The sequence below is a fragment of the Alligator mississippiensis genome, chromosome 14 (assembly GCF_030867095.1).
Source record: "Alligator mississippiensis isolate rAllMis1 chromosome 14, rAllMis1, whole genome shotgun sequence".
Taxonomy (NCBI): Eukaryota; Metazoa; Chordata; order Crocodylia; family Alligatoridae; genus Alligator; species Alligator mississippiensis.
This window is the reverse complement of record NC_081837.1, coordinates 29,952,189-29,974,202: the sequence shown is the minus strand read 5'-3', so window position 1 is coordinate 29,974,202 and position 22,014 is coordinate 29,952,189. Positions and strand designations below refer to the sequence as shown.

Below are 22,014 nucleotides of genomic sequence, written 5' to 3'. Positions count from 1 at the left end.
TCCCCACCCCAGGACAGAGACGGTCAGTCCCACAAGCACCCTTGTCAGGAGTTTTGTCCATCAGCAGCTAGGGGTGCAGGGCCCCAGAACCCCCTGCACCGATCTCCTCCACAGCTGGCAGGCATCACAGCAGGGGCCACCATCCCTGCAGCTGTCACCCCGCTGCACCTTAACACACACAGAGTCACCCGTGGCACGAGTTTTGCTTGTCTGCTGCTTGAGGGGCAGTTCCCCCTAAGCCCCTGCACCCATCTTCTTGAAACTTGGCAGCCTTTGTGGCCTCAGCAGAGGCCACCACCCGTGCAGTTTTCACTCCCCTATGTTGTAACGCCTAAACGTGACATGAGTTTTGCTTTCAAAAATTTGGGGTGCAGTTCCCCCCAAGCCCCTACACCAATATTCTTGAAATTTGGCAGGCTTCATGCTCTCTACAGAGTCTAGCACCCCTGAAATTTTCATCCAAGTTGGACAAAAAAACAACAAAGTTATAGGTATTTTATTGTTTCCCCATTATACCCTATGACCGGATCCCTGAGGCGGCTCTGAACCACTTTGGGAAGCCGAATGAAGCCAGCGCTTCGACCTGGACACGCTGCTTCGGACCCCAAAGCTTCTCCAGATCTGAAGCTCTGTCCGAAGCTTCACACAGCCCTAATGTGTAACCTCTAAAAAGATCCCAAAATACCAGGTTAGTTTGACAAGCCGTACTTTCCCTAAAACTCTGTTTACTGGCTTTAAGTAGATTAGCCTCCCTTAATTCTTTTAATTAGAGTCTTGCATCCCCTAATCCATTATTCTGTTTGGGATTGATGACAGGCTCCTAAACACTAAGGTCATCCTTTCCCAAAAACTGAACAGCTAGCTCCTTTCCAGTCTTCTGAAAGTCTCCCTCTGATCCATAACTTATTGCAAGTCAAATTTAACTCCTCAGATGGTTCATTGTAACACTATTGAATGAAAGCTATTCAAACATACTGATTAAAAATGATTTAAAAATCCTAGTGGCAACACTATTTTAGGATCCCTTTCATTTCTACTATATTTTAATATACCTTCTTATTGTCCTTCGATATGGTGCTCATTGATATCTCCTTGTGCCCTTCTGTTATTGCCCTTATTTTTTCGTACAGCTCCTAGCTTTTAATACATATTCATTATCAACTTCCCCTTTTTCGTAAACCATTTTCATGATTAACTTTTATAACTGCTTTCAGTTTTACTTTAAGCCATGCCATTTGTTTAACTAGATAGTCTCCTTCCTTGGGTGTGGAATTGTAGATTTTCTTAAACAATTTCCAATTTTTTGTTCAAATTGTTTCTTAGATGATTATTCACAGGTCTGAGAAATGAGCCCTTTTCAAAGACCAAGAAGGAGCCACTATTTCTCCACACACCCACAATGCCCACCTCAGCTTCCCCTAGTGACTGTGCAGAAAGGAGACAGGTCTATAAGTCCCAAAGAGCATCACTGCATGGCTTTGCTGAACAAATATGAAGGGCAGAGCAAGGGTCCATTTCCCTAGCTGAGAAGCACTGGAGCCTTGTAGGTTGTTCACTTTAATTTCTACAGCTCACATGTGTAAGAGCTCTGGCAGCTCATCTGTCACAGGGAGGAAGATCTGTCTATTAGGTTGCTGGAGCATGTCAGTCAATGCATAACGCAGCATCTCCTCCCCTTCAACACACATTTAAGCAGCTGGTCAAGGACTGAACAAACAGCCCCGTAAGACATGTTTTCAAACCTCATTCCCTGAACAAAGATGGGCTTCAGGCTTCCAGCCCTCACTGCCTCTTACTGAGTAAGGCCACTTGCCTTGAATTTCTATGCAGCAGGATGCTTTCCCCAGGTTGGCAGCAAGTGGCAGAACCACAGTAATCCTAGTTCACCACAATAAAAGGATTTGGGGCTTACTTTCATCTCAGCCCTTCTAAATTAATTTCAGCAAATGGATTATCCCCATTTGTCACTGTCAAGACAATCAAAAATTGCAGGGTTAAAATGAGATCCAAGAGCAAAAGTGCATGTCATGGGATTTGTATGTGAAGTAAAGGAGAACACCCTCCCTTCCTCCCATAGGACTCTACTCCCTTGTCAGAAGGATCAGCCATAAACAGCAAACACCTGCAAGAAAACCCCTGTAAGGTAGCAGCAGCAGGATGAAAGGAGGCAGTTTAAGCACCATTCTGTGGCTCTCTGCACTGAATCGCTTAGAGGGAGAGGGGACAGTGACTCTGTCCTTGGTTTGCTTGAGCCAGAACATTGCCATGGGTTTGACAGAAAAGTTTCAGGGCTGCATCAGAGTTCTTGCCTCTCCCAAAGAGGGTATATTTGGGTATAAACAAAGTGGCATTTCTCCTGGGAGAAAGCTTTCTGTCCTACAAAGTACCTGAGATAAAATGTGGTAACACTTCCCCTTCCCCCCACCACAATGCAGTGTATCGCTATGAGTTAATAGCTACTAATTCAAGTAAATTCCCAGTCCTTCCAGGACCAAGCCTGTCAGGCTGTGAGCTCTTCCTGGGCACTTACTGGTAGAGGAGCAGCAATGCCGCCTGGAAGGGCTATATGCGTAAAGGGCTGTGCCACTCCTCTTTTGCCCCAGGTTTTGACTTGGGTCAATCAGGGCAGCCTTAAAGGTGACATCTGTTTACAGCCCTGGACTTCCAATGAGATGTACACTGCCTTTCTTCTGGCTTAGCTTGTTGTGTAATGATCACAGAGTCCATGCTGGCTTGTCTTCACTGTAAGCCCCCCAATGACTCCGATTACTTATTCAGGCAGCTGGCCCATATTGAAGTCTATGTTTGTCTTGATAACATCCTGCGCTTCCTCTCCTACCCCTCCCCCCAAAACACAATCCCATGCTTTCCATGTTTCCAAAATGGCTGAGACAAGAATTCTTGCGGACGTATCCCAAAAAGCTGACATTCTAGGATTACACACAAAAGGTTATGCCTGTGGTTTGTCAGGAATATTCAGCTTTGAAAGACCACTCTGACACCCAGTTTGAGACTCCCTGCATGACCTGGGCCAGAGAACAGCTTCCAGAGAATCCTGCCGAGAGCCCAATAACTCGAGCCTCAAATCAAGTAGATCTTTTAGAAAACTCAAAGTTATCTCCGTCAAGAAGCACTAGCAGAGCTGCTCAGAACTCTTAGATGCCTCCTTTTTCCAGCAATGAAGTAGGAAAGCTCCAAGTTCCTGATCTCGTATACCACCTCCTCCGGCCAGCTCTGTTTATACTGACACATAAGGACAAACAGTAATAAAGCTTAACGCTGGAAATAATAATGATCTTCACCCTGGTTTGGGGCTGTAGGATGGAAGGAACTGAACAGAGGTGAAGAGGGGACCCAGGCTGTTTGCTGATGCAAGGAAGTGAACCAGGTAGCAGGAGCCAGAGAATCAGCTGAGAGCTGCCATTATCAGCCCTAGTCCCTTTGCCTCCCCACACCCTTTTCTGTGGCTTCTGCTCGGAAGCGAGAAGGGATTCCCCTTACAGTTAGCTCAACCCCCATGGGATACAGATCACCTTCATGAGTTTCCTAGAGACTGTCATATCCCAGTTGCCCTCTGGCAAGCTGCAGTAAGCAAGAGGAAGCAGCTGCTTGATTTGCATACCTGGTAATCTTAGCTCTGGTCTCTCCCTGCCTCCCCCTGTATATCCTAGTCCTCATACCAAAAAGGTAGAGAGGGGGAGGGGTGCATTTTCAGCTGAGAGCTGCAAGGAAACAACCTGGCCTTCTGGGCTGGTTTCTGTGGTTTGCCAGGGGGAGTCCTGACCTGGCAGATCTAAGTATTTCTTTTGGATAGGGAGGGCTAAGTCTAGGAAGCACTGCATGCATGTGATTTCCCCTTATTCCACATCTTGGCTCCTTCCCATGCCAGCTTCTTCATTCACTCCCTACTGGTGCTATACTCCGTCCAAAGGACAACAGCTGGATTTACACCTGCCAGCACTGAGCAGCATGGAGGGGATGTGTCATGCAACATCACCATGCATCCTCAATCAAGCCAGTAACAGAAGGGCTGCTGCTGCTCTAAAAGCAAAAAAAATCCCTGCCATCCATCCTGAGATGATCCATCCCCTTCCCCAGTTTTGAATGAGAGTTGTGAAAGCAGAGCTCAGCACTGGATAGTTCCAGGGAGGTATAAAGGAAAGGTGTGGGGCAGGACTAATCAGCATACAAGCAGCAGGTGTTTTAATCCAGTCAGCAGAGATAAATGTTTAATGAGAGGGAGAGCCAGCATAATAGCAGGAAGCTCTTTCAGAGACAAATCCATGGCAGGCCCCATATCTCAGGAGCCCCAGGCTCTGCCTCCACCTACCTGGAGCCAAGCTGGAGATTAAACTGTTCAGCCCCTGCTGGAAGTCACTTTGCTCTGGAGCCTTCTCCCTTTTCACTCGCCTCTCCTTTGTTAACTCAATCTATAGCGTACTGGGAGCAAGAGGAAACATTTCCTTCAGGGCAGAGGAACAGCCTGTGCTAGAACAACCCGCAGCTTGTGGCAGCTAAATACACTGCCTGTTCTGCTTCACCAGGAGAGAGAGAGTTTAAAGGTCCTGCCAAGGTGCAGAAAAGTCAGGGCTCTCATAATTCAAGGGGTTAAAGAAAATTTAATAAGGAGAACTCCCAGCCAGAAAATTTGCTAGACTTCTGCGAGACCTGCCACGCATCTCTCCCAGCATAAACACTCTTGCTAGTCACTACCAAGAAAGATTCAATTTTGGCAAGTGATAAAGCTTCCTTTGTACCGCAGATAACAGAGATTAGCTGTTGATCTAAGACCTACTGAGGCCAGTCTACTGAAAACTGGAATAATCTGGTGGACTGTAGAGAGCCACCACCTTCAGATGCGTTCCTCCGCAGAACCCGGGGGCTACTCCTAGGCAGAGCCTGAAAAAAACTGTGGAACCAGCCCTTGAAGGAAACCAGTGGCAAAAAAAGGATGGTCCAGCATTTATTCACCACCAGGGTGCTGTGCTTCTATAAGTAACATTAACCTTACATGAGGCACAGCAGCTGCCTCTTACTAGCACAAAGCGGCAATACCTCCAACAGTTACCAAATGAGCTCTGATCAGGAATACAGCAGCCTACAGAAAATCCCCAAGTGCACATTGCCAGGGAAATGTTCCACTGGGAGATGAGGTACAGCCGCTGGGCTATAGTGGGGCGCCCTTAGCAGAGAGAACATACATTACTTCCTCACAGTGAAAACCATTCCACGAACGCACCCCACCTCTCCTGCCGGGAGCTTGCTGCAACCAGAAACAGACCTTGGAGAAGTACTGCTAACTATGTGGTCTAAATTAAGACAGAAATAATTATGAAGCAGCTTCTTTTTTATGTTCTCATGAATCAGGTTAACGTTAATTGATATTTACTATACAGACACTTGGTATTTCAGACAATATGGTATTGTTTTGGATGAAAGAGTAGACAATAGGCATCTGTAACCACAGAACTTAAACACACAGAAAGATTTGTGTCAGCTGCCTGGAAAAAGAGAATTCCACCTGCAATAATGCAGGAACTGTCAAAGGGCCATCAAATGGAAAGACTGTAGAAATACAGGAAAAACCGTGTTGTTCCTGCTGCAGCATGACTGCTCTCCTTATGGAACAAGACACATTTCTATTATTTGCTTAGCTGACATAGTGAGACAGCTCAATGTTGCTGTTTCTCTGACAGGCAGTAACTAGATTACTCACAAGTAATTGCAACCCCTACTGTTTATCCCAATGATTCTCAACCTCCTTAGACTCGAGACTCCCTTTGTTGCACACACGGCACCTTTCTGAAAATGCCAAATCTTAGCTTTCACTTGTTTTTTGGACTACAGAAAAATAAGAGCAATTCTTCTGCTGCAAAGAACTCAAAAGCTACAACAAGTCAGACTGTTTTGGACATGGTTTATTTATGATTAAGAACACTGTGCATTCAAAAGTTTGTCTAATTCTGTTTAAACTACATATCTGGTCCAATAAATGTTCTCACCCTAAGAAGCCCTTGCCTTTCACATGTATTTGTTAAATTTATATCCTGCCCTATCCAAAAGGCTCAGAGCAGCTTACAACAACCAATCAACTAACCAAAAAGACATGATTCCCCAACAACATCCTAAGTGCAAGAACTCCAACTCCCCACCTCCATGCAAGCAAACCTCGTCACCAACCCCAACCAGGTCTGCCAAATGCCAATCAAACCCAGAGACAAGAAGCTTTTCCATACCCTACCTCACTCAATACTCACCACCTACCCACCCCCTGCCACTACCCCACCTAAAGCCAAGGGAGATCCCCAAACCCTCACCTACAGTACCCTGCACACCACTCCTGCAGAAGGACTGTGCACCCAACTCCTTCCCCTCCTCACAATAAACACAATGCTAAATTCCAGGAACTGTAACAAAAAAACAAAAGAAAGACCTTCTGTCTCTGCCTTGGTCGCTGCTGAAGGGCAACTCTAGAAGGCAAAACACAAGCAACTGACCTGGGAGAAACAAGGGCCCCTGCGGCACAGGCCTGAGCTCACCTGTCTTCGGTCCCAGGTGAAGCCTGTAACTCATTATGGCCTATTAGGAGATTCTTGGGAGAACACTCCCATCACCAGGACATGCAAACCTAGTGCCTGGGAAATGAGGAGGAGGTGAGAGAGGACATGGGGAGGACTAGAAGAAGCTGTGGGGAGGAAGGGGAGGTGAGATTTGGCAGAAGATAATCCATATCAATCACTAATATGGATTCCTATTTGAAATCTCTGGGTATTTGCATATTTAACTGATAATATTTTGTGGCACCCCGCATCATCCATAAAAGGAACTCATGGTACCCAGGATGCTGCAGCACAAGGGCCGGAGATTATGACTTGCTGGGGCCTTAAGATATGTCAAGCTTAAGAGGCCCCCATAGTATTACCAAAAAAAGTGAAACACTCACAAAAACCGGTGCTTCCCCTGCCACTTTGGGACCGGCCACAGCTTCCCCACCCCGCCGGCCTGGAAGTGGCAGGGGAAGCTTGCATGTGGCTGCTGCCACCTCCATTAAACACCCTGTGCCATTGCTCTGTGTGCGGCTGGTGCTGCGGGACCAGCTGCCGCAACCCCCCTACCCCCACCCCTCCCAAGCTCCACGACTGGCTGCAGTGCTGGTTTGAAAAAAACGGCATTTTCAAATTTCTGGCATGTGCTCGGTCCCGAGCATGCCAGATGTGTGAGGTTTTACTGTGGTTTTTTTTCCTATTTAGAGGCCCCTTGTAATGTGAGGCCCTAAGCCAGGGGAGGGCAATTATTTTGGGCAGAGAGGCGCTTAGTGAGTTTTGGCAAGCCATCGAGAGCCACATGACAGGCAGGTCAGAGCAGATTAATATTAATTTTCTAAATTTTTTAGGCACCCCGTGGGCTGGATAGAATGGCCTGGCAGGCTGCATCCAGCCCCCGGGCCACATTTTGCCCACCCCTGCCCTAAGCTGTATCATACTTAGCTTGTGCCTAAATCTGACACCGTGCAGCACCCTTGCTGAGATTCACTGATTTATCTGGTTTACTTTGGTAATACCTAAGAGCCAAATGAGAGTTGGGTTCCACTGTGCAAACAGCAGAGTTTTTAATCTCAACAGAGCAGACGGACACAGAGCAGGGGAAGCGACAGCACGTGGCAGTCGAGCGAACACTGTGATGACGACAAACATCACGTGAGTGTCACTGTGCTTGTTTGTCTGTTGTTTAATCCATTTACCAGGGTTTCTATTAAGGGAGTTTAACTAGCTGGAAAGACAAAGAGAGTGAGGAGTGGGAGGGGTTGGAGCAAACAGCCAGTCAATACCAGGGAGAGGCTGGGCAGAGTGAAATGGGCAGAAAGCTGACTGATAACGTCATCTTTTTTTTTTTTTAGTCCCTGCTTAAACAGCTGCTGCGCCAGCTTCTGCCTCTGGCTGTCTCCTCCCTGCAGCTACTTTCCCAAAGACCTCGTGGGAAGAGGAGAGGAAGTGCTGCATGGATTTGACTGCCCCGTGTTCATTTTCTGCTCCCTGGCAGAGGAGTGGCTGCCACTGCTTTCCCCCCACCCACACAAATACACACCAGCGCAGTTGGGCAGTTCACCCTGAATTATTCAACTCCCCCTTGGAAAACACAAAGCCATTTAGATAGCTGAATGAATTCAGCTAAGTGAGCCTGTAACAAAGTCCATGAAGACTGCAGCAGCTTCTCTTCATTTGTCTTTATATCTGAGGGCTGCTTTCCCTATGCTGTATCAGTCACTTATGACGTATATTAAGTTCCAGACTTAAATCAGTAATTTTTAGTTTTTCCCCTCATGTTAATACTTTTCTCTTGCACCTTCCCACCATCTCACTCTTTGTTGCTAGTTACCAGGACACATGCATCACATTGCAAAGGTGGGGACAGGTTCACCACTCAGATAATTGATGAGCCAAATAGCCAAGGTGTGGAAATTGCAGTTGCACTGTCATTCCTCAGTTACACAAATGTACTGCCTCCTGAGCGACTGTCCTGACAATCAGGATCCTTGTTTTTTCGTTTTGTTTTTTTAAGGTTTGTCCAAGGTTTGGGAGCTCTTACAGACTGGAGAGCTCTGAAGGAGCCACAAACTGGCCTACCCAGTGAATGGATAACATTAAGACTGACTGCAAGGACCATGTCTGAGAACTGTCACACTCCCAGAAATCCCTAGCTTTCCTCCCACATAGAGCTGCCAAAACCCTCTCTGATGTCCACCAGGACTGTTCCCTGCACCTCTTCTTTCCTTACAGCAGTCTCTATGTTGTTTTTTTTGAAATGCTTGTCAGTCTTCACCAACCCACACTTTCTCAATACCGTTGACACTCCAAGAAAGTGACAGTTAATGATTTGCTTGGGACACCTGCCAGGAGGGTTTCAACTGAACCCCAGTTTATCCAAGACTGCCTACAATGGCTTCCTTCTGGTATAAACAGGAATGCAGCATCTTCACCGGTTCAGCCCGTTAGCCTTCTAAACTCATTACCCTTCTAATTCTAGCCAACTGTTCAAAGCCCTGCAGAAGGATGTTATTCAACAATCTTTGATCTCATCAACAATGCTGAAGAGAGCAAGAGAGGTTTCCAAGGAGTGCTAGAAGGCAATGGGTATAATTACTGCCATAACCAAGGCCGTGTGCACAGATGGGTGGGCAAATAGTTTGTGATCCCATGCATTTCAAGACAGTATCTCAGTGCTTCCAGTGTGAGTCTCCATGTCAACATTCAAAATTCTTTAGAGACTCTCTCTTCCCCAACACATTGTTCTGAACAAAACAAAGAAAGGGCTCACACAAATGGGCTGAAAACAGCTCTCATGTGGGTGTGCTAGAGAAGTTCTGTCAGAGCAGAATTACTAGCCAGCTGCAATAAAAACCACTACTTGCAATCAAATGGCCAGATTGTATTTCAATTTATTAAGCCTCTAAGTGAACCTATGCACCTAACTGCGATTCTATTCTACCCTGTTCAAGTCCCTGAAAATCCATATTGCATCTACTTTTGTAACACACAATCATTTTACCCTTGAGAATGAGTCACAGAAAAGCAGCAAAGAGGAGGAGGACCATCAGCCTTTTGTATTTTACCTGTTTTTAAGGATTCCAGCAAGATGAAACAGAATTACACCTATGCGCCCAAGCCCACTTACATGCTGAATAGGTGGGCTAGAATCTGGGCTCACATGCTTTGCTTCTTGGTATCACAGCACTGTCAGCCTAAACACTCCTCCCTTGATCACCTGCCCTGAATCTGCAAAGACCTGAAGAGAGAGGAGGAAAGTGAATCTGAGAAAAAACATGTTCAAAAGTTTCCATGTGGGTCAACAGACTGCAACTACAAGTATGGAGTCTTGTTTTCTCCCAGGAGCAAACTGCCTACAGAAAGCTCCACTCCTGGAAATTAGTAAGCAGAGGAGGCCCCTTCAGCCTCCTCTGTTAAAGGAAGAAATCTAAGCAGGGACGCTTCACGGCCACTTCAGCAGAGCCACATTGAACCTCTACATCTAGATAATAATCCTGTGTGAACCCACAGTTCCAAGTGCGCTCAGGCCCTTCAGCGAAACAACGCAGATGTGGGCATGTGCAGGAGGAAGGAATTTGATTGTGAATCTCCTAGTAACAGCTCGTCCAAGTAGGATGCATTTTCATTATTAAGGTCTGGTTGCTGATTTATTATGCATTTCTTTCCTACAGTCCTGAGCAAGACTGGCTTTTTAATTTTGTGTCTGTAGGTGGTGGTGCTCCTGAAGCATCTTTCCTCTGCACTGTGCTGACAGTGGTCCTGAAACCTTCAGGCTTCTGTGGAAGGACATGCTTGAAAGAGCAAGTGGATTTGCATTGTGCATATTATTTTGAAGTTCACACAGGGAGTCTGAGATGATAAATGCATCCAGGTTTCAAGACCTAGTCCAGTGACTTAAAATCAACCTTCCTATTCCACCAAGGCAATTGCATATTCTGCCAAGGCAATTGCAGGCTATCGAGTGTAAACTCCTCGGGACAGAAACTGCCTCTGTGTGCTCACATCCGCCAAGATAGGAAAGTATTATTGACATTGAATAATGCATTGGAGAGACCTCATATGAAATACTGTGAATAATTCTGGTCACCTGTCTGCAAGAAAGATGAGTTCACACTGAATTACATACAGAGAAGGGCTACTAGAGTGATCAAGGGAATGAAACCTATCATGCCAAGAGAAGATTAAAAAGCTGGCTTGTTTAGCCTACCAAAACTAGCAGAGGCGGGCTCCGATTGCTGTCTAAAAAACTTCAGGGGGTAAGCACCAGGGAAGGGGAAGCTATGGAAACTAAAGAATTCAGTGCTGGCACAAAAACCAAAGCAATATAAACTGGCCAGGAAAAAAAAAAATCAGACTGGAAGTAAAAAGAGGATTTCTGACTTCCAGAGGAAAAACCTCTAAAACTATGGAGGCAAGAAACTTACCTAGAGTAAAGATGGAACGTGGCAGGCTTATAAATAGGCACCTGAGATGTATTTCTCTAGGACAGCAAGGGAATGGACTTGGTGATCCAGAGGGTCCTTTCCAGCCTAATGTTCATACGGTCCTGTGACTATGGGGGACCATTTCTTTGTTGCTCCATGAGTAATACAATAATCATCATCTGTTGTTGCTGACAATATTAGCACAGCTCTGGTCAGGTGGCTGCAACCAACTTTAGAGGAAGCTTAAAACAAGACATCACTTCAAACACTGGAATGGTTCTGAAGCAGCCACTCATCTGGAGTGTGGACAAACAGCTGACTAATATCTGTGCACGGAGAAATTTTACCTAGCCAGGGAAAGGCCATTACTCTCACCCACTCGGATTTTTTACAGCCGAGCAGACCTAAACAGTGATGGCTCCAAACAAACAGCTTTCCACAGTGGGTCATTGAACACGAATAGAACAGACTCAAACAACAGCCAGATGGAATTTGTGTATGGAGAAATGCTAGGTGAAAGGCACTTGATAAAAGAATTCCCCAAACTGAAAACATTTTCTGATCCTTGAGACAAATGCAATTGTCCACACAATGCTAGTCACCCAGAGAATGATCTCAGCAGGAATTCACCTTGTGTAACCTTCTTGCTTCATTTATTCTGACATGAAGTTGTGTCACTGGAAATTACTGCAGAGCAGACTTTTCTTGTTCGTGCCTTACACGTCAGAGTCTCATTGAGTAGCTGTGGCAATTTCGGTTCTTTCCGGTGCTAACACAGTCCATGGATGTTCATGGGAGATATATAAGCAAGAATGTGTTGCATATACGTCCACATTCCCCAGAAGTTCTTTGCCAGGCCTTTGACACATGGACTGGAAACCAGATCACCCAGGACCCTTTGCCTCCAATTCTAGATCCAGTTTCCTAATGCCTTCAAGGGAACAGAAACGTTTGTTAGATTCCTAACATGGAATGATAGAGCATCCTGAGATGTTATAACTTTGCCCTGCTCCTTCTCATGGACAGCTAGCCCGGCAACAGTCAGAGGCCAGTTTCTGGAACATGATACATGTCATGGCCCTTGTACCAGAATATGGTACACCACCAATTTGCATCTCTCTCTGCAATGGAAAACAACCTGGCACTGCCAATCCTAAGGTTTTGCAATATCTCCTCCAGCCACTGAACAGAACAGGACCCAACTTCCCCTGGTCTTCAGAGAAGCAGGGCCCTGAGATGCAGCTGGTGTGCAAGAAGGTTTCAGTGGGGTTAGGCAATTACACGATACCAAGATATGCCTCTCTTGAAAACCACTGTGAGCAGTCTGTCTCACTTCTCTGCTCCAAGCTCTGTATCCCCGGCTCTGGCAGCTCAGAAACATTCATGAACCTTCTGAAGCTTTCCGAGGAACAGAATCTTCATAAATTAATCAAACCACGGCTTCAGCTTCCCTCTGTATTTTATATGCCATTTGCTGCTCTGGGCATCTTGAGCTGAGCTGCTGATTCTTCTGCCCAGCAGATCGTTCCTTCCATGAGGCCTTCTGCAGAAGCAGCTTTTAATGAATACACAGGGGGAATCTGAATCAAAATTTCATTTCTGGTGCCTTAAGCTGGGAAGTGTAATGATCTTCTTCCCATGCTTTTCCAGTACAGAAGCTTAAACTCAATACTCTGTCCTGCAATTTATATAGGCCCAGTTGTCAGGAGTGGAAGGCACAAGAGGGTTGTTTTGCAAACGTATCAGTGCTTCAAAATCAGACTCCATTTGACAGCGACAAACTGCTGTTGCTAAATCCCCACCTAAGAAGACAATGAGCTCACTCTTTCCTAGGACCAACAGCTAACAAGTTCCTCCCTTCTCCCTCAGAAAATACCTTTACTAAGTGCCTTTAGCTTTCCTTTAGAGACAGATTTCCATGTAGAGCACTGGCCTCAGAGGGTGGTTAAACTACAACCTATTTCCATCCAGGACAGGCTCCCTCATGTTGGAGCTCTGTCCACATACTAACCAGTAGGCACTGACAGAAGTGACATTTGTCGTGCGATCAGGCCCCTGAGAGTGCTCTACAGCCATGCTGTGACACGTGCACGGCTGCAGAGCACTTTAAAAGTGGCCAATTATGCAACAAATTTAACCCTCATCTAACGAAGGACCAGATGAAGGCACGCCAAAGCAGATTGCGTTAGGTAACCTCTGTCAATTCCTGTGTACAATTGGGGCTGGGTTGATGCAGCCCAGCCCCAACCCCAGTGCTGTCTGCAGGAAGGGAGGAGGGAGAAGAGAAGGAAGGAGGGAGAAGAGAAGGGAGGGAACTGCAGGCTGGGGTTTGCCCAGCCTCAGCTGGAGGGGGCAGGTGGATTGGGGCCCTGTGCCTTATGTTACCACCCCCCAGCCCCCAGCTCCTTATCCCTACTTTCAGACAGCACCTGAGTTGGGTGGGGGGAGGTGAGGATAGGGGAGAGAGGCTGCAGGTAGGCAGCTCCTCTCTGCTAAATCAGCTCCAAAGTGGAGCATGATCCTCCTTCCTCCCCCACCGCACCTACCTGCAAACATCTGTTGGGGGGGGGGGGGGGGATTCGCTCTAACTCATGACGCTTTCTGTTATGCACTATGAGTTAGATCAGGGAGTTGCACATCTGTTTCTCTGCTGTGTTTTTACAATGTTCCAGCATTGAAAGCTCCCAGCAGTGAGACTATGGGGACACTCAGCTCTTATCAGGAAAGGTTTAATAGATAAGGAAATGGTCTTGCCCTACAATGGAATCAGAAGAAGCAACTTGAGTCACCTAAGGACCTCAGTAAATTTTAGTGGAACCAAGTTTCCCAGAGTCCTTTGCTGTGGTTCAAGCACCATGGAAATCAACTAGGAAGAAGGGGGCTTCAAACCAACAACGAGGCAAGGCCATGGTCTGCATGCCTTTTAGAAAATGTTAAACTTCCACAGAATCTGCTGGAGGTTTCAGGACCACTGTTGGCACAGTGCAGAGGGAAGATGCACCAGGAACATCCCTCTTCCCCCCACTTTCAGAAGACTACAGTTTAGGACTGTAGACAAGAGAAGTGTACTAAACCTTACTCACTTAAACCTTGACACTTTGAAAATGTGCTTCTCCCACTTGGACTAGTTGTTACTAGAAAATTCACAATGTAATCCCTTCCTCCCACAACTGCACAACACAGGAATCTGGAAATAATCCACAGAAAATGAGAAATGAGGCATGAAATACAGAAACTCATTCTTCCCACACAATCAATTGCAAAAGCAAATTTGCTCCTCTCCTGCACATAGTCCCAACACCAGAAAATCCTAAGTAGAGGACAGCTACACAGAGAACTAAGCAGGTCGATCTAACTTTTAGCAGCCTCTTCCCTACCTTTCCCCTTGCAAACATATCCCAAAGAGGAAAATGCCAAATACAGGAAATGAGGGCACTAGGAAACAGAGGCAGCAGATGGCAGCTGCTGAACTCCACCCCTTTCCATGGGAGTGATTTGGTCCCTCTTCATTGCTCAGTGGTGTTGGTACTGATTGCAAAGTAAAACACACCTTTATGATGACACAGCTTCTCTCTATTCTTGGAATCTGTGCTCCTGTCTGAGATGCAAAAGGCAGGGCTTTTGCATCCAAGAAGGAAGTGTGAGTAGCAGTATAGGAGGGTTTATTTTAAGGGGAGTTTCCTCTGAATTTCTATAGTGCTATAGGTTTGTGGAGTCCTGGCAAATTCTTTACTTTACACGGAAACTCTTCTGGGCTAGAGCAGTCCTTACTATACATTTGGATATGCATAGCGTGGTAGGGCTGAGGCCTGTAAAAGCTGTTGTTATATAGGTAACCCATGCCCCAAGCGTACAACATAATTCCTGCAGATACAGTGGGTAAAGATAGCAGCAACGAGCAAAGCTCGTATCACATTGTCATGGAACTGATATGATAAAGAGAAAAAAGACAGGTACCATCTTGCTTTCTGTGCTACATAACTAATTACTGTTAACTAGAAAAGCTGGTTGGTTTTGGCAACTGATTTGGGGCTTTCCCGGCTTAACTTATTGTCCTCCAGTCCTTTGCTCACATTTTAATTGAAGCATGCTTTGCTTTGCATTAGCAGCCATCTTGTAGCACAGGGCAGCCCTGACAACAGGCAAGATGACCAGGGGGAGATTTGCTAGGGGCCTGAAGGAGAAGAGAGTGAATTACCTCCCACAAAAAGGCTCATTTTCATTGTTACCTTTGCAATGATCTTTGAACAAAAAGATTAGCATGTCCAGAACCACGCTGTAGTGCGCAAGTTTGTTATTACCCTGAAATAGAATAGTTTTCTGAAAGCATGCTGTTAGGTTTACAATAATTTGGATTTTTTAAGAAGTATTAGCTTTACAGCTGAATACAAGGCATGACCTGTGGCCTAGTAATGCAGCTGACCACAAGGCAGAATGATAGCTAGGCCTTTGCTTGTGTCAAGTAATCATTTTAACTGCACCAAGCATTTTCTGAGTTAAAAAGTGAATCTGTGTCTGTGTGCTAAAAAAATCAGCTACAGCAAGAAGTAAGATAAGACAGAGAAACCATTTTTTGAGCTTACTGGTTGTGTCCTTGAGAAGTATCTTCTACTGTGTAAGGTTTTGCTAACATAATGTTACTGTTACTTAACTTTTAGCTTTTAAAAGTGCTAATTCAGCTTAATAGAAATATGCTGTTACAAAGATTTGTAGAGCACTGCCCCAAGTATTGCTTTTTGTTAACCATATAGTCTTGCTTTGTTGTAAGAAGTATAAAAGATCGCCTCACCCTTGAGGGGGGGCCATTTTGCCTTTTGCTGGCTTTATGGTCTTTGCTCGAGCAAATAAACAGCTGTCTTTCTTTACCTGCGTTGTCTGTCAATCAAATTACAGCTAGACAACGGACCTTAGGGAGATTTCTCCCACCACAACGCACAGCAGCAAAGGGAATGCAGCCTTGAACGTAACACACAGCAGAGTACAGCAACCTGCAGGCTTTGGAAAAAACCTTTCTTGTGCTGTTTAGTCTGGGAGCCCCGGTCACAGTCTCTACTTTGTAAAAAACATTTCAACATTCGCCCTTGTTGAGAGCACTGCTTTCAGAATGCATTAAACCCCAAAGGGAAATCCTACAGTGAACCCAGTAATAGAGCTCTGGCTTTATGCGTCAACCTGTATGTTCTCATGCCAGCAGCTCCAGCCATTAAAATGGGTTGCCTTGTTTCACAGCACTTAATTGACAAGAACACAGGGACTTTTCTGCCTGGACTTGAGAGCACTTATTAAGCTCATCTCATCACAGGCCCACAACGCATGTTATTTGTGACTCCTAACAGACAGCTCTATGTTCGTGCCTAAGTGACACACAGGAATATATTCACTTAGCCACAAATCACTCCTGCTCTGTTTGGCTTTCCTCCTCTTGGCACACAGATGCAGCGCTTCATGTGACTGAACACCAACAATGAATGAGTACCGCCGAGATACAAATATTACAGCATGTAGTGAACAAATGAGCCATGGAAATGGGAGCAGAGAGGAGAAGGATGCAAGAGTCTCTGGAACAAAGAGAAGCAAACTGCTCATTTTCACTGTGTCAACCCTGATTCAGTTTGGTGGTGCCTGCGTGAGTGACCATTGCTCCAAGCTCCCCGGGGTGGCATTTCCATCTGTGCCCCACTGCCTAGGCAGGCTGCTGAATGCCAGAGGTCATGGTTAGAAGGAGCACACAGCAATTAGTTCACTCTTTAAGCAAAGTGGTATTGGAAGAATCTGCTCAGAAGTGTTATATTTACAGCCCACGCACAAACAATGCAAAACAGCATCTCACAGTTTCAGCGCCAGTTTTGCATAAAGAAGAGGTAAGTACCTACAGATTCATGCACTCCGGAAGCAACTCTACCCGTGGCCCTACTACTTTGGAGAGCTCAGGATGACCCCTTTGATCAGGAACAGAAAATCCTATCCGCATCATATTCTTTAGACAAGGAACCCAAAGAACTTTTCTGCCTTTTAGAAGCCACCATCTCAGTCTCATGTCTTGTGGGTCTCCCTCATATCTAGAAACTCGGGGGTGTGGTTCGAGTTTAAATTTATGTGCATCTGAAATATCTCTTGCTTTCTGTTACGCTGTAATAATGGGCCCACTTAGAGGTTTTAAATATTTATCAAGGCTTCTTAAGTCCACTTGAGATGGATTGAACTGACAGATAGAAGGAAACTGGCTACAGATTTAAAGATTTATGCTCCCTGGAGTAATTCATTCAAGGAGCACAATCCATTACACAAGGCAGTAAAAAAGAAGCATTAATATAAGCGGGGAGGAAAACAGATGCAGAGAAAGGGCCACCAGAAATCACTAAGCACCCATACCAGGTGCTCCAAAATCCAATGAACGCTTCCCATTAAACATAGAACGTGAAGAGAATGAACCAGAGGCCAAAAACCAAAAACATCATGTACCATTTTGAGCACCAGGAGCGATGACGGATGTGACAGTCAGAGTTTATGGGTATGTCTGCATCATGCTGGCAGTGTACCAAAGCCAGGGCTTCCTAATCGCACCTCACTCGCCTGCTCCCGTGGACGTCATCCAAATGACACTCCAGGGTCATTCTCTTAGCTCCACCCAAGCTCACCAGAGACCAACATTTCAAGAACAGGCACAGAAGGACTCCTGAAGAGGCTCCACCAGTACACGTCTCAGTTTGGAGCGGAAGCAGGTGGGTGGGACCTTCTGGGAAATGTTCCGACTGAGGCAGGTTGCCACCACAGTGCAGACAGATCTCCCCCAGAACAATTTTAAGAACAGACTTACCACAGTGCCTGTGATTCAGATCAGGATTCTTAACAACATTGAAAATGCCTATTGAATTTTAAATATGTCCCTTTAACCAGCTAAAAAGAATATGCTTTCACTGTGCATCCCCCCTCGAGGAAGACTTTACATTTTGCAAGAAAACTACCATCTTGTGGATCTCTCTAGCTCAGGGGTATCATAAACACAGCCCATGGGCTGGATCCAGTCCACAAAGCCCTATCATCTGGCCTGTGGCGCTTCCTGTGGACCCTGCATGCCACATGCAATATGTGCCAGTCCTGGCCCGTACAGGGCTGAATGCAGCACATTCACAGGGTCTGTGACACACAGGGACTGCTGAGACACATGCTGCATGTGGTACATGGGGCTGGTCCAGAGCATGCCCTACATGTGGCATGAGGAGCCAGTCTGGGATGCACACTGCATACAGCGTCTGCACCAGACTCGCTCTGTGTACTGGAACCGGAGTTGCTTTGGATTGAGCCCACAGACCAGCCCTGTGCACCAGATCCAGCACTTAGGACTGGTCTGGCATGGGTGTCAAACACAGCATGCACCCTGGACTGGCCCTGCAACAAGTGGGGCTGGAGTGGACACATACTACACACTGCATCCAGCCCAGAGAAGCAGATCAGGGACATGCTGCATGCAGCACACAGGGCCAGTCCATAGTCCCAATCCAGCCCACAGACTGGCCCTGTGCACTTCATTTGGCCCACGGTATAATATCCCTACTCTAGCCTATGCATCAGTCACGCAATTAGCTGCCAGCAACAAAGACTCCCTCATTCTTGCACTACAAGAGTCATTACAATCTAGAGTTCCAATCACTGAAAAATGCCACATACTGGGCACATCTACATGTGCATATTAATATCACACAAACTCCAGCGCTTATCATGCCAGAGTTTATTGCTCCTGGGCGTCGCGTTTACATGTGCGCCCAAGACTGCAGGATGTTGAGCTGGGCTGGAGCAGCCCTGGCTTGCAGAGAGCCCAGAGGGTCAGCCTGCCAGCCCAGGGCTGCTCTGACCTGGCCCAACATGCTGTGGAGGAGCTGGCTGGGGCACGAGGGTGGTTCTGTGTGGGACTAGTCAGCAGGCAGCCCCCACACTAAAGCACCCTCCTGCCCCAGCCAGCCAGGGTAGTGTCTACGCATGCCCTGCTACAAAGTAAAAAACTCCACAGCAGAACAGTACTTTTACTTACAAGTACTAACCTCTTGCAGAGTTTATTAGTTTCCTGAAGCCTAATCAAGTTGCATGTGTAGATGCCAAGACGTTTACTGTGGAGCTAATTCGGCAACTCCTCAGTAAATGTCTCATGTAGATGCGCCCACTGCAAATTAAATAAAGTGCTGTCTAACAGACATATTCTACATGCATTATAGCTGGGCCACATGCCCAGCACAAGAAGCCAGAATCTAAATAATACAAGCAACAGTATCAATTCAAACTTTAGAGCAGTGGTTTCCCACTAATTTAGAGTCAAGGCACCCCTCCATAACTTTTTTGAATTCAGCAGCACCCCATTTCAAATGTTAAAAAAATAAGTAATGACCAGTTTTAATGCCCATTCAAAAACATTTTTCTGGAGTCCCTTTACCTTAGATTAGGTCTCTTTAAAAAAGGATCTAATCTTTTTTAGATTAGAAAAGATTTTTTAGAAAAAAAAATTGTTTAGATTTAAAAAATTAAGAAGATGGTAATAAAGCAGAATCAGATGTGGGTATGCAAGAAATAAAAAAACAAAACACTTCAGGGTTGCAAACTTATATGGTTACAATGCTTTGACTACAGGATAGGGACCAAGGTTCCCAGTACACTTGTGAGAAATGAAAACTTTATTTCCTTACCCACAGGTGCCAGCTTGCGTGTATGGTGGGCTGAGCTCTGGGCTCCCTTTGGAACAGAGAGCACTGGTGGTGGCCACCAAGTGTAAGAAGGCCCAACCTCATGCCCCAGCAAGGACAAGACCCTAAGCACCAGCTCCATGCCTGTGGTCAGCCTGGCCTTGCTGCATCCTCCTGGGCCTGCCATCCTGGTCTCTGGGCCTGACCTGTGCTCACCCTGCAGCTCCTGCTTCTTCCTGAGCTGCTTCCTCATGAGCAGCTGCAGGTCATTCTCCACTTACTCATCCCCCCCAGACTCTCTGATGGGCACTGGAGGCCACCAGCACTATCCAGGCTAGCCCAGGCTAGCTCAGCTGCCCTCTTCCCACTATGAACAGCTCCACGCAACCCTGGCATGAGGCAGGGCAGGCCACACTGTGACACTTTTGGGAGACTGCCTGTGCCCCGCGACACCCTTACAAGCATGTCACAGCACCACAGGGTACCACAGCATCTCAACTGAGAATCATTTCTCTAGCACAAGGTATAGATTCAGAAGAGAGATCCTTGGTAGGCAGTGATGAACCTCTTCACAGTAAAGACACTCTAATCCAATGGCTCCAGCCTAAAAGAGGGCAGAAATACTAAGCAAAGCCCCAGGCAGTCCCATGCCTTTTCCTTCTCCTTGGAATGGTGTTGCTTGAAAGTATACAGAAGGAAATCGAGAATTATACAGCTTTCTTAAGTATTCTGGTTTGACAAACAATGCTTACCATTTCACAGATTAAACATTAGTGAGATTTTACCTTTTGAGTTTCTCTTACCTCTATTCATTCCCTTAAATAAACAATGATTTGGATCAAGGTGTTCAACCCTAGACCAAGGAGCTGTGCTATCTGGCCCATGGGACTCCCCGCCAGTCTGGAAATTTGATAGCATTATTTTCAGTTTTCCTGCTAAATTTTTGGACCCATTGGGAGCCTGGTAGGCTGGATAACATGGTCCTGCATGTCAAATTGTGCCACTGCATGGCCTGATCTGGGTGCATGGGATCGATGGGTGCATGCATGGGATCTGGGTGCATGCAACTGGGTGGGTACATAGCTGCTTTGAACCAGTGCGCAGGATCCAGAATCATAGAAAATTAAGGTTGGGAGGGACCTCAGGAGGTCATCTAGTCCAACCCTGTGCTCAAAGCAGAACCAGCTCCAACTAGATCATCCCAGCCAGGGATTTGTCAAGCCAGGCCTTAAAACCCTCCAAGGATGGAGATTCGACCATCTCTTTGGGTAACCTGTTCCAAAGATTCCCCACCCTCCTAGTAAGAAAGTTTTTCCTAATATCCAACTTAAACTTCCCTTGTTGCAACTTGAGACCATTGCTCATTGTTCTGTCATCTGCCACCACTGAGAACAGTCCAGCTCCATCCTCTTTCGAACCTCCTTCAGGTAATTAAAGGCTGCTATCAAATCCCCCGCCAGTCTTTTCTTCTGCAGACTGAAAAAAAAGTTCCCTCAGCCTCTCTTCAGAAGTCACATGCCTCAGCCCCTGAACCATTTTCGTTGCCCTCTACTAGACTCTCGTCAACTTGTCCACATCCTTTCTACAGCAGGGGCCCCAAACCTGAACACATCTAGCCAATGGCCTGCCCCTACATCACTCCTCCAGACTGCGGGGCCAGAAATAAATTGGGTGCCACTGGTTTAGATGGTAGATGCCATGCAAAACTTCCTCTGCTGGTAATGCTGACATGTATAATCATCATGAATATGATGATTCATCTGATAATTAATATCATATCATCAATATCTTCATTAATATGATGTTGACACAAAAAATAATCATTCATATGATCCCACATGTTCACCTCCCAGTTCTGCCAATGCACCTCAGGCTTACATCCACGCTCTCCCAGTTCTGGGGATCTGCTTAAACAGAACCTACTTTTTAATGTCAGAGCTACAAAGCACAAATAAGTTGTACTTGCTTGTTCACAGCTAAATCTCCACACAAACATGAGTCAACCTTCAGTTATTCTCTCTTGTGCAGATATGCATCTTGTCTTCCCTAGTGGGGGCTTTAAAATGCCTCCTCAAAGGAGGGTTTTCACGTGATCATGTAGTGATTAGTTCCAGTTAATGCAACATCCCTATGGAGGGCACCCCTGGCCTCCTCCTGTTTTAGGTTCTGCAGAGACAGGTTCTCTCACATCGGCTATGATTATTAGCATGGCTCAACAGACATGCTTGATACAAATGAAAGGTTAATGTTTTATTCAGTCTAACCTTTTATCATGGCGATTTAGATGCCCTCCCCATGTTTTATGAAAAGCAAGTATGTCAATCTCAAAGCCAGTTTAAATAAAGTTACTAACCTGTATTCAAATAAAAAAGT

General features: G+C 46.0%; 1 protein-coding gene and 1 long non-coding RNA gene across 4 annotated transcripts in view; one reads left to right on the top strand and one right to left on the bottom strand.

The window, feature by feature from the left end:
- The window catches only part of STX1A (syntaxin 1A), a 303,668-nt gene that overhangs the window by 180,299 nt on the left and 101,355 nt on the right, over window positions 1–22,014 (bottom strand). The window lies entirely within an intron of this gene.
- On the top strand, window positions 7,228–15,834 carry LOC132244777 (uncharacterized). The gene is made up of 2 exons (XR_009456535.1): window positions 7,228–7,697; window positions 8,560–15,834. It is a non-coding gene; the product is annotated as an uncharacterized LOC132244777 (long non-coding RNA).